Source organism: Lemur catta, chromosome X (assembly GCF_020740605.2).
Source record: "Lemur catta isolate mLemCat1 chromosome X, mLemCat1.pri, whole genome shotgun sequence".
Classification (NCBI taxonomy): Eukaryota; Metazoa; Chordata; class Mammalia; order Primates; family Lemuridae; genus Lemur; species Lemur catta.
This window is the reverse complement of record NC_059155.1, coordinates 68,347,717-68,361,468: the sequence shown is the minus strand read 5'-3', so window position 1 is coordinate 68,361,468 and position 13,752 is coordinate 68,347,717.

The following is a 13,752-nucleotide window of genomic DNA, read 5'->3' as shown; positions in this document are numbered from 1 at the left end:
GGCGCCAACAGTAGTGGCTGATATTTTCTAGACGGAAGGATACATGTGGATCCACTTCCCCCACTACAGATTCATGCCTTCTTCCTGTTAGGCTCCTAGAATTCACTCAGACAACGTGCAGCTGGGTCATGTGTGGTGCACCAGTGTACACACATCATTTATGTACCTGGCTTGTCTCTCTTGTTACTTCCAGACGATGGAAGGGAGCTCCTTGGTGCCAAGGCACTTGAAAACACTGGCAAGGGCCAGGTACTGAACAGTCGTGGCGGCTCTTGCTTAAGCTGTTATTACTTCAATAGGCCTTAATTAAGAAAGGAGAATAAAAAGCCTTCCTTGTCGTGATTTTTTTCCCTGCTCTAAGCTGATTTCCTTCTGAGCTTCTAAGCACTGTGAGAGCCACCATTTACTTCCCAGTGATGCACACAGAAAATTTTTCAGTTACTTCTGACCATTTTTCTTCTTGATCTCTCTTAGCTAGTCACTCATCAAGTCCCAAGGAGTCTTCCTGATTAGTGTGTCTTGGAGTGACCACTCTGTCCCTTCTCCTTACCCATATCCTAATCTTTTCATTAGACTTTGGCAATAGCTTCCTGGCCTATATTTTGCTCCATACAATTCCCCTTCAGGGGGTGATATTCCTAGATTCAACTCTGCTCAAAACTGTCATTGACTGGATATTGTAACAGGTGGTATTTAAATCCCTTAACCCTCAAGACCCTGTAAAACGGGGCCACCGTGAGAATTTGTTACCTGACACATGAAGCCAGTGATGTGATTTTTCTACTTCATTTTTCTGTTTTTCTCATAGCCAAACTGTTATCTTGGGCAAGCATATTGTCTCCAGATTCTAGGACCTCAACATGCTGTGTGAAGCACCCCTCTTTCCTTCCTTCCTTTTCAGCCTCATCCCATGCCAACATCTCCTTCACTGCCCACCCACCACGACCAGCACTGCCTTCTTTTGTACCTAAAAATACTGAGTCCTTCCCTGCTCAGTGCCCCTGGCAGACAGCATTCCCTCTTCCTGGAAAATTATTCTCTAAACCTCGTCACTTGGCTCCCTGGCTCCTGCCTTTTTATCCTTCAGTTTGCAGATGAAACATCTTTTCCTTGAAGAAGTTATGTGTCCTGTTTACATTAACTTCCTTTCTCTCTCTTCCTGGCATTGCCATTTGTAACTCCTTGGCATTTTCTTTCCTGGCATTGAATTAGTTTGTCTGCTTACATTTTTTGGTCCTTTCTTCCTCTAGAAGGCAAGATGCCTTGTATGTGCAGTTCCCAGCACAATTCCTGGCACATGGTGGGTGCTTAGTAAATACATGGGGAAGGAGTTAAGGAATAAATGCATGCCCTTGCTTCTTCCATCTCCCCTCTGTGGAAAACCAACTGTCTTCTCATAGTAAAAAAACTCTTTTTATCCCTCAGAGCTCCCCTTGGTCCCTGAAGCCTTCTGGGTCACTTTAGATAGATAACTCCTTTATTGAACATCCCTGGCCCGCTGGGCAAAGTGTCGGGGACTGATAACTAGCATGTCTTGTGCTGTCTGTGTAAATAACTTGGGAGGGGCTGGCACCAGGAATCTTCTCAGGCCAGTTATTTGTTGTACTCTACACTGCCTTGTCCAACAGCCTCAATACAGCAAGTATTCAATAAACATTTTCACATTGATTAAGAATGACAGAATTTCTCTCCCCTAGTCAAAAGTGATGGGGCAGTTAAAAAGCAAATGTTTGTAGAATGCTCAAGGTTTCATCTCCTTACCTGGCTGTCTCTTGAATGGGATGGAATTATAGCTACAGAGAGAATTTTTTTTAAAAGGGGACCTTTTACTAATTTGCTCAGATTATAGAAGCCTGATCTCAGTGATAATTTTGAAGCCACCGCAAGGATGGCTGGATCTGTCTGGGGCTGTCCCACTAATATGAATGGACACAGGTGACCAGAGCCAGGTAGAAATTAACAATATAACTTTCTGGAGGCCACATTTTTCAATTCCTGCATTGTTAGCTCTCTTGGCATCTTTCCTGACTATTACTCTATTAGGGTAGAAGCTAAGTAGATATAACAAAGAGATAGGATGTCATAGTAGGTCAAAAACATGAAAATGGATTTCTCTCTCACTGGGTCCAGAGTGGGTGGGTAGATTCAGCTCCACAGAGTCATCGAAGGCCACAGAAGAGCAGTAGACTCTGTCACTATCATCATATGATTCCCAATGTCTTTCTCGGTTTCACAGGTTTTAGCCAATAAGAAGGAAAGGAGAAAGTCCAGCACAAGCAACAGTAAGGACCTCAAAGTTTCATGTAACAATTCTGTTTACATTCTGTTTCTGAGAACTAGACACAGGCCTCACCTGTACCTACAGGCTAGAAATGAAGTATAAAGTGACCTTATGCATAGCACAAAAAGAGGAAGCAATTAGGGAAAAACCCAGAAGTCAGCCAAAGTCCAATCTTCTATCCACCTAAATATTTGCGCAAAGCTTACTGTCTGTACATAGAAACACCACACTCTATTCCCAGGGGAGACAACCCAAAGTCCTATGCAGCCAGGACATGCAGCTCTAAATACAGGGTCTCTAGGAGATGTGGAGTTCTCTTCTTCAAGTTCACATGAGGTCCCCATCGTCCAGTGACCTGTCAATTAAAAGCCAAGTTTCCTTCCCTCCTCCGCATAAAATGACAGCACAGTGACAGGATACATGTGAGTATTCTGTGTCCTGAATGGGGAAGACTGAGTAGCAGATGTAACAAGCAGACACATGGCAATCTTGCAGTCTCACTGGATAGCAGTGAGTGCTGCAGCTGCCTGGCTGTCTGGAAGGCGCATCCTTGTTCATTATCCTCCTTGGCTATATCCAAGTGACCATCATGTCCTGCTTGGGTTATTATAGATCTTTGGAAGCTCTTCTTTCCCATATTTGTATGAGGACTTTCATAGATATATGTGTGCAGGCCAGGCTTCTATTAATAGTTTCATTAAAAATATAAACTCCTCAAAAACTTAGTAGGCTGCCTATTTATTTAGTTTCCAGTAGGTACATGGGTCTATAGTCATTCCCAAACTTTGTTTCTGAAAATGGTCTCAAATCTGCCTTGCATATTTGCAGTCCTGACTTCTTAGTTTAGCCCAGAACTTTCTCTCGCATTTCATTTCTGGCTGCCATGAGATCATCTAACATGTTAGACTGAGTGAAGAGGGGACTTCTCCTGCCTGCCTGCCTGAGCTGGGACATAGGTCTGGGACACTGGTTTCTGGACTTCAGACTCAGAATGGCAGCTGTTTTGGGGTCTCGAGCCTGTCACCTTTTGGACTAGAAATTACACTATTGGTTCTCTTGGTTCCCAGGACTCACCCTTGGACTGGGCTTGCTGACTGTAGAGCCTCAGCCTCCATAATCACATGAGTTAATTCTTTATAGTAATTCTCTTCTTGTATAGGAATGGGGCAGAAAGGGACATAAAGGAATAGCTACAGGATGGGAGTTGAATATTTTTATCTGAGTGTAGACTGTCCTGGGGCAAACATTTAGCAGAATTGATCAAGTTCTACTTTAAGATTCTTATATTTTTACTGGATTCAAATTATACCTCAGTCAAGCCCTGTTAGCATATGAAGAAAATCACACAGCTGGTTAAAGGCAGAGATTGCATTCCAACAGATTTCTGCCTACCCTCAAAGTTCACACTCTTCATCTCCAATCACACTGACCTGCAGAGTGGGAGGTGTGTACAGTGACTAATAGTGAATCCCAGTGTGCTGCTCCAAAACCTTTCAGTGTTCACGTTTTATACTCCGGCAATTCTTGTTAATTTGAATTATGAGCCCTTATTTAATTAGACAGAGTGATTGATTGAGGTTGGTGTTCTTAAATGCAATGCATTTATTACATTTCATCAAGGAGTGAGGAGATGGTACACAACTGAATTCTCCAGGTAACTCAAACTCCAGTGTAACTTTTTCATTGATCAAATAAATGAACTGTTAGACTGATGTCATGGGAAATCTTTTAACAAGAGTGATGTATATTCCTTCCTCCAGGGTGTAATGATTATGATGGAGCCCTGTGCTTGATTGCCAATGTTGTGAATTTCAACTATTACTTCCTGCTGTGTGTCTTTCTATAGACAGGTGCATAGCTACAACATTACACTCTCATATTTAGGGTTATAAGGACTTGAAGTTCTTTCTGTTCTCATAAAAAATGGCAATGAGATTGCTGAGTTTTATTTTTTTTTCTCTCTTCAACTGACAGAACATCACTTCTCAGTTTTCGAGATTGCTCATTTTTTTTACCTCTCTGCTTCATTCTCCTTTCCATCCAATTTATTATTTCTTATAACTGCCTGTATTATAGCAATACATCCCATTATGGAATATTCTCAGTGGCCATAATTATAAGTCGCACACTGATGGAAGTCCTCGAACTCTGAGCATTCCTTTCTAAATTTGTAACAGCTATTTTCCTTGAATGCATCATACATGTTTGAGAACTGACAGGTTTGTATTTCTTGCATGCTGTACATATGGTCTTTGGACATGCAGGTCATAAGTTTACCATGTATGTCTGTGTGGAAATGGAGAAGCAAATAACAACATGCATAAGCTGAAAAGGCTTTTTGTATTTTGTGTGGCATGTTTTATTTTGTGTATGTGGCATATGGTGTTTTCCTATATGAAGCTAAGCCAGAGTCCCACTGGTTTTCAGACCTTCTAAGCAGGTTTGGTACACAGTGAGATCTTTTCCTGGAACAAGTTTGCATGAAGACTGATCTATAAGAACATCAGGGAATGGAAAAGTCAAAAAGATAAATTTGGACCAGTCCAAAGCCATAGTCTTTCAAGAGAGAGTCATCCCTGGTAAAGGAATGTTTTGTGGTTCAAGTCTGTCCCCCAATCCCATAAATTTGAACTTATTTCTGTGGAAGAGGAAGAATGCAAGTCTAAACAAAACAAAAGAAAAAAAAAACAGTGTGGAAAGAATAAGGGTCCTCATTTTACTTCAGGGCAGAATGAAGCTAGACGTCCCATTTCTAAGCCTCAGGGTGTTTTGCAAATGCTACCGTGAAAGCCCAGGACACCAATGCTTGAGTCACAGGTGTCTGGCAGTGGTCATGGGAAGGTAAGTGTCTTACTCTTGCAGTGGAGTAGTTTAGTATGTAGAGCAGCATGAAATGCCACAAAGGTAACCCTTATTTATTTCTTGAAGGTAATGGTACTTTCTCTTGATTTTACTAAGAGAGTTACATGTGCTCAATACCATGTATGGTGAAAACTACACATTTTTTGAAAAGTTATTCTAAAATACCGGAATAACTGTCTATTGGAAAAAGTTGCAGAAATCTTACTGATCCCACCAAATACCCTTGACCTTTAGCAAATAGCTGGATCAGTTTAGATTTGAAATAATATCCTGCCAGTGCAGCTGAAAATTTATTGAAAGAAGCCAATACTTTTGGCCAAAGAATCATAAACCGCTAGTGTTGCAGGAATGGAATGGGAGATAGTAAGAGTTAATTCCAAACGGTCAGCAACAGCACTACCAAAGTTGTAAAACGATGGCCTGAATGTCATGTTCTCGTTCTGAAGAATGGTTTTGTTGAGGTATAAAGATAGAGGCACAATTTGTTTGGATTTGGGGAGCAAATCAGTGAAATTACTATGTAAAAATAACCTGTTCTCATTGACCAGCACCACGATTACTTTGGGGAAAGTAGGCAATTCCTTTGAGTTTCTTCTTCTGTGAAAGGGTGTGGGAAGAAGGCCTATCCCTGCATTAATTTCAGATTTGCTGCATCCTTCCTGGTGGAAATGCTATAGAAGATTGTTCACTTCTGGTTGTTGAACTAGAAAGTAATCATGAGCATATAATTTCCAATGTGAATTTCAAATAACTTTAAAGATGAGTCATGGAAGGAATTTTGTTACTTTGTGGTAACTGGCATTATCCAACAACAAGCAAACATTTCCTAAATGAAAAAGGCATCCATTTAGTTTTTCTAATGGCAATAATTTTTTTATACAATAATCAAAGATGTTGCTTTTCTTCTTTTTAAATTTTGATACTAGGCTGATTTCTTCTTTCATGTCTAAAATTTTTAGCACTTGACTGTAGCATTTATTTCAAAGGTCATTATGGTTGCTATCCAGCCAGTTTGGCTCATCTTCTTTTTTGTACAGTCCCAGTTGACTCAACGATGTGAATTTATGGGTTATTTAGCTTGTTTTGGACACAATTTTATAACAACTGGAGCTCAAGCTTATTTTTAACTGTGCTTTTTGATTTTGGAAATTTCCCATCCTGTCTTGACATTTTGAGATGGATTTTAATAACTTACATGTGTAAACAATAGGAAATATAAATCATTTGTGACCACCAAGAATAATTCCAGGCACCAACGAGGCATGAGTGCGGGAATAGAGTCTCCTCTGTGCTCTACATTTCCCCGGGAAAGAACATCTCTTAGCACAAAGCTCCTGGTGTCTCTGCTCTGCACTCCCTGGTCCCTGGGTGAAGACACACCCTGTAACTCGTGGGAGTTTGGGACAAGGAATTTAGGGTGCATAGCTCTGTTTCTTCTCTCCTTCCCTTGCCTTCTAGGAGGCAGTCTTCCCAGCAATGCCATGTGTTCTAATCTGTTCCCCTGTGATTTAAGCCTTGCAGGGTCATACCCCCATTTGGTATGGGGGGCCTGGGATTGCATGAAGACAATTGAACAGAAAATTAGTCTTTCTTCTTGCATGGTTAGTAACATTTTAAAATTTATTTGTAGCTTTAAATGGCTTCTTTTATCTTCAAAAGTCATTATGAGAAAAGTTGTTTAAATTTTAGGGATTGTGCAAATTTAGGAAAACATCTAGCAAAGTTTTTTGTGTATGCACTATAATAGTAGAATAAATTTCTACAGGCTAGCTTCCGGTTCCATCTGTTTTCAAATATTATTTCCTCTGCATTTCAGACATGCTTTCTGGGAGCCATAGAACATTTTAATGTAGGGATGTGCTGCTGTTGTGGCACCTTGATGTCCTGTCTCCAAGAGAGTGGGTGACAAGAGAACTCCTGGAAGCCTGCACTAGGGTGGGACCATGGGCGGGATAGCGTCCCTCTCCTCCACATGTCTGTCTTTCCTAATCCCCAGAACCTGGGAATATGTTAACTTCCACAGCAAGAGGGACTTTGCAAATGTGATTAAGAATCCTGAGATGGGGAGATGATCCAGGATTATCCAGGTGGGCCGCGTATGGTCACAAGGTCTTTATAAGAGGGTCAGAGTCAGAGGAGGAGATATAGGCATAAAAGCAGAGGCTGGCAAAGGTGAGGAACCAGATTCTCCCCTGAGCTTCCAGAAGGAAGGTAGCCCTGCTGACTCAGTTGGGACTTCTGATGTCCACAACTGTAAGATAATAAATTTGTGTTGTTCCAAGTCACTACATTTGTGGTCATTAGTTGTAGCAGTAATACGAAACCAATATAGCCAGCTGGCACTACCTTAAGTATAGAAAAAATTGCTGAGATCCAAGAAAATTATTCAACTAATGCAAACTCAGTGTTATCCCAACTCCGCCATCTCTTAACATGATCCTCAAAATGCCCTTGGATAGCCCAGCCCTACCTAATTTGAAGTTGGCAGCAGAGACACACGGAGGTCTGGACTGATTGCGGGGAAAGCATCTTACTTTTGCAATTATTACAATAGCACTGGCCAGGTGATCGGAACCAATTATTGGGGCCCGCGGCCAGGATTAGGGTTCCGCATTTGAAGGTATTCACTTAAGTCCAAGGTTGGATCCTGCTCTTACTTAACATTTTGATAATTTTTGTTCCCTACGGGACTTTTTTGCATTAATTTGGATTTTTTAAACCATGCATTAAAACATCACTTATCCAGATTACTTAGCTTTTTGGCACTCCCTTAAATTTTGTGCTGAAAGAGAGTGCATTTGCCTCAGTTTTGCCCCAACTGTTGAAGGGAAGCCTGAGCTTCAGATATATTCAGCTTTACTGTAAATCTGCCTCTGTGTTGGTTAAAGATGTGGGAACAAAGGAATCTCTCCGTCACAGGCAGTTTCTTAGGCCTCAGCATAGCTAGAGGCAATGCCAGCAGCTACAGCGACGAGAGATTCAATGGGCCGACTCCCAACACAAGATGAGGTCCCTCACTAGACAGAAAATGCCCTAAAGGCAGCTTTGTGGCTCTGAGACACAGGGCTCCCAGGGCAAAAGGGAGACGGAAAGGTGGTGAGCAAGTCTGCAGGGAAGAGCCTCGTGACTGCCTTGACATCTCAGTCAGTGTGCAAATTTTACAAAACAGGTGTGTCAAATATGCACCCTTGAGAGGAAAACACATCAAGATTTTGAATGATGAGAAATTCTTGTATTTGTCCATGAATATGTTACTGCACGCACGCTCGGATGCCTCCACCTCCCTCAACGGACACTGATACATCACACGTGGCACATCCTGAAGGTCCATATTCAGCTCTTGACGCGTGTCACTTCCAGTAGAATTTAGGCTTAGAGATCGTGGGCTCTGCATCCTGGAGAGACTCAAAGTAGCAGCCATGTCCAAATCTGATGCACGGCCAGTCTCTGCAGCACACAGGCTGAGAAGAGTAGTGGAGTGCGTGCTGCTTGGTTTGGAGTAGAGAATCGGGTCTACTTAGCATTTTCCCTTCCTCCATTTTGGGATGCAGCCCTTCTCCAAGACAGCGGGCATTCAGGTCCATTCCGTTCACCACAGCGTGGGGGTACACCCCACCTAGGGAGGCTGGAGACAGAGGTCTGATTTGGGACTTTGACTGTGACTATGAGGATATCTATTTTTCTGCACATCTGATCTATATTTTTTAATCCAACTTTTGCCAGGCACAAATTATATATTTGTGTGATTTCCAACTGCCTGACTTCTCTACTTTTCTCTTGTTTGCAAATTCACGAAAGGAAAAGTTGCTGTTAATTTAATAGGTCGCTTTAACCCCTGATAGTGGAGGATCAATAAATCTTTGCTGAATCAATAAACAGCCTTATTTCTGTGACTGGCCTGATTTTTATGCATCTACGTAGTTTCAAGAAAATATGAATCATTTAGCTAAGATTACCATAGGGGAGAATAATAACATTACTCAGTAATCTTAAGTACATTTCCCATTCAAATTTGATTAACTTCATTTTTTGGTGGATATGATAAAACCACATGTATGTACTATCCCTATTTCTAAGCAACACAATTTTTTCTTTAATGCATCCTGCTGTAATTTGTGTGTGTATGTGTGTGTTGGTAGTGGGGAGAAGTCATTTATGTATGTGTGCCTGTGTGTGTGTGTGTGTGTGTGTGTGTAATTAAGGGCTTTTAGCATGCACTTTATTTAGTCTGATTTGAATTTCATCTGTTTCAAATTCAGGGTGAAAAGTAAAATCCAAATTTGACAAAGAAAGAGAACAAAAACTTTATAAAAATCACAGATTTTCAAACATGTCCTTTATTTGAATACACACTCAAAACCAATGATGATTCAAGCAGACAGGTCTAAATTGATTGGTTTGGTTTTAGATTCCACCAGATTTTCCAAATTTGGAGCTTTTTTCTTGTCAAGTGGCCTATCCAGACATTTTGAAAACCAGCAATCCTTTCACACTGTCTAGTTCAATCAGCATAACAAATCTACATTCCACATGTACAGGTCAATGATTTTAACCTGGCATCTGTGGCTAAAATTCGAACCTGAGACCCAAGTGTTTTCCATTAATGCATTTCTATTTCATATCTGAAACATTCTTTGGAGGCATTCCCCAGCAATGTGTCCATCCATTCATAGCCGGTCCCTAACCACTGCCAGGATCTTATCTGGTGTCTGGTCGTGGTTCTCAGTTCAACATCCTTGAGGGCTTCAGAATCCTAAAGAAAAAGCATTTTCTCTTCAAAATATTCAGATCTTGTAAATAGTTGTGAATTATCTAAATAACATGACAGTGTATTTGAAAAAGTACAATGAAGATACTGAATATCATTGTAACATTCTTGTCTATGTTGGCTTGTATATTAAAGACCAAAGAGTGATACTATAGTAATTTCAGGTTAGCACCATTCCCCTGGTCAAGATTTGCGGAAACTTCTAGTGAGGAGGGCGTCCAGGAGGCCAGCAGACCATCCTGTCGTGTACAGGCAGAATCACACTCCTGACCCACCACAGTCACCACCCCCTCCTTCTCAGTACTCCTGAGACATCCCGTTGCCAGCCGCTCCTGAGTGACACTGACGCTTCTGGGAAAGAAAAAAAGAATGTCCCTCTGTCCAAAAAAGTAATATTAGAGAATCCAGATAAAGACCACAGAGAGCTGTGGCTATTGCCTGCCCTTGGCAATGGTGTTAGTACGATGAACCTTGAGTTAGTGTACCTGATAGGAGGCCGGCTGACCATTGGGGTCCTCCACTTGTGTGTGGGTTCTCTTTCCTGGCCCTGGCCCTGCACTGTGTCATCAAGGGAGTTGGGCTTCTTAATATTTTAGGTCGCTTCTCCAGTGTTTGCTTCATTGGATCTTCCAGAACGTTCCACTCCTTCTCTGTGATGTAGGAGAAGTTGTGCCTCACCTCATGTAGTCAAGAACAACGCACAACAGAGGATATTAGAACCATAACATTCTTCAGGCTGAGAGTTTTTAAGTGCGCACTAGTTATTTTTGTGATTACTGTGGCCATTTTACTACTGGGAGAACTGGCAATTTACGTCACTTCCCAATGTGCATAGTCTCCTCCCAGAATGGGTTTGGGGTTAGAGTTTGCCCATGGGGAGAGCTTGCCTGGGATTCGGGAGGCAGTAGTGGAGTGGGAGTCATTGTTTTGGGGAGGCCCCGGCACCTGAAGCAGTGCCTTCGAAGAACTCTCCCCAATGGTTCTGATTAAACCTCAAGCGCTGCTAACACCTGTAGCGATTTTCCTTTCTGGATTGAAGCCAGACTCATCCACACAGTCATGGAGCTGGAACAGTTTCCTTGACTGCAGTCAGGCAAACTATGGGCTCAGAGCTCACAACCCTTCTTGCTCAGCAAAACAGAGGAGCAAAAACCCTCCCTAAACAGCATCCTTACTTCTCAAAGTTTTTGACCCACACGCTCACTCTCAAATGCACAATGGTGTAAATTTTTTATCGGTTTGCATTTCCTCCCTCGTCTGCCTTCCTAGACTAAGGTGCCACCTTACTCACGCTTAGTCTAACGATGTTGTTTATTTGAAATTCAAATGCGACTGGTGACCTGTAATGTTGCATGCTAAATGTGGCAGCCCTACCCTGGGAGTGCTTTTACTGATTGTTAAGAGTGCCAGTCACCTTGCCAGTCTTCTGGCTTCCAGCTTCCTTCCCACTCTTTTCTGCCATCCCCTGCGTCACTGGGGGTGGGCGGGGGGAGGCTGTGATCCTACAGATACGTTTTCCAGTCTGTGGAGCCTCTGGGTAAGGGTGCTGGGTTGGAGATGATCAGTGAGAAGAATTTGCAGGAGCTCTAAAGGGGGAAGTGAGTTTGCCTGAGACAGGAATATGGGAAGCACAGGCGGGAGGAGACGAACGGCCTTTGGGTTCCCTCCCTTTGATTAGCAGCCACAGTGGTGGCCCCGCTAGCTCTCGCTCAGGGCCCAGGCAGCGTGGTTGCAGGGAGACAGCAGCCTGTGCGTGGAGGCGGGTTGAGGCTCTGGCCCCAGCAGAGGCAGTGAGGGAGGCTGAGGCTTCAGGCTCCTGGGGTCACGAAATAGCATCAGGGCCCTGGGATCCTGGATTCCTGCCAGGTGGTGGTCTTGATTCCAAAGATGTCATGAATACTCCCAGAACTTCAGTGGTGGGGCATCACCAGCTCTTGGCAAAACCTTTGCTCCTGTACTCATTCAGCATAGAGGTGGTAGGAGCTTTTAGCCGTTGTTAATCCCTAGGCAACCTCACCTTCTCCTTTTACCTTCTTCTGTGTCTCCCACCCCTCTCTAAACAAATTTAAACGAATTCCTTCTACTTGAGTGCCTACAGCAGTAATGTCTTTTTTACCAGATCCTGCCAGATAGAGTGAGCTGTCTTTTATTCTTATCAACAAGAGCCTCTCGTACATCATTACATCATTACACATCATACGTACACCTCCCACCCTCCCCCTAGACACAGGGCAGAGAGGAAGGCACCAGGAAATCGAAATTCCTAAAGGGGACTTTAGGGAATCAAGTAGTCTTAAGATCCTTGATTATGGCTTAAATAAATCCTAAAATTATTTTCTTATCTTTAAGGAAGTTTCCTAAACCAAGAATGAACATGAATAAGAATTATATTAATTTTAGTGACAGTGGTTTTCCCTGGGAATTTTTGCACTAAGCTCTTTTTAAAATTTATTTTCCAAGTGCTGAAATATTTTGTCAGCTTTACTGATCATTCTTTCTGTCCCCTGAGTGAATTATATCTACAGCTGAAGTGGAACATAGGAGATGCCCTAAGATTCTCAAAGATGTTTTATAATAATCTAGGGTGAGATCCATATCTAATGGAAAAGACAGGCATAGTTTATTTATGAAAGCAGAAATAAAATTCAACCTTAACTACAGATTGGATATTTTTCTACAGTGCCATGGAACTCTAATGCTTATGATGTAGATGAAATTGTGGGATTTGACTTATTGTTAAACAGTAGAGTTACTCAGCAGCTGTGTACAAATGTGTGACCAAGATAATACAATATAGTAACTATTGCTAGGTCTACAAAAAGCTATCATTGCCGTTTAAGGCAAGCTTGACTTTTGTTCAAATAGACATGCAAAAGTCAGGGGTACTTTAAGAGGGAGTGATAGTTTAAAATCATTCTCACATGCCACTTTCAGGAGTTCCTTACGTCAATCATTTTGTGTGGACAGTGCCACTCTCAGCATAATGATATGTGGAAATGTGTGTACAGAATATTTGGCAAAGAAGAGTCCAGTTGAATAAAGTGCTCAGAAAGATGTTCCCAAAGATTTTTTTAAGTGATGTGGGATGTATCAAGTGGGATGTGTTTTATATAACCTTATTCAACATCAACCCAACTGGCAGAAAGGAAGCTTAAAAAACAATTAATAAATTTGCTGCATCTCAGAAAGTAGCAATTTTAATTTAATTATGCATATTGCTTAATAATTTACATAGGACTTCCGGTCCATATTTCATCTGGAAGACGGAGCAGTTGTTATGATACCCACTTTATGGGTGAGGGAAGTGTAGACTGCAAGGTGAGGGTCACCTGCTTGCCAGTGCACACCTGGCCAGAAGCCAGGTCTTCCGGATTCCTGCCCATGTGGCACCGGCGTCTCCCTGTTGCTCCTCCTCGCATGATAAGTAGAGAAGTACATTGGCTTTTATTCAATAGCAGCTTTTATGGTGAAGGAACAAAACAACTGGGAAATAAACTTCTATATAATTAATCTCAGTGAAGCCAGCCAACCCTTACTACTTTTTACCCAGGCTGTGTAGTGAAATTTATGCCATTCCCACAAACAAAGGGGTTCGTATTTCTCTCATTGTGTTGTCTCAGGATGAATCACTCTAGATAAAACAGTTTATCTCCAGAAGTTTGCAGAAAATGTTGATCTTAATGAATTCTGAAACCCGCAGGTCTCTCTGTTAAAGGACTATGAAATGCAAAACAAAACAAAACACCCCACAACGTAGTATGGCAAGACAGTGCCGTGATGCACTTGATGCTTCAGTGGTATAATTGTGTTCTGTGAGTCTTAAGCATCTCCCCCTGTCTCC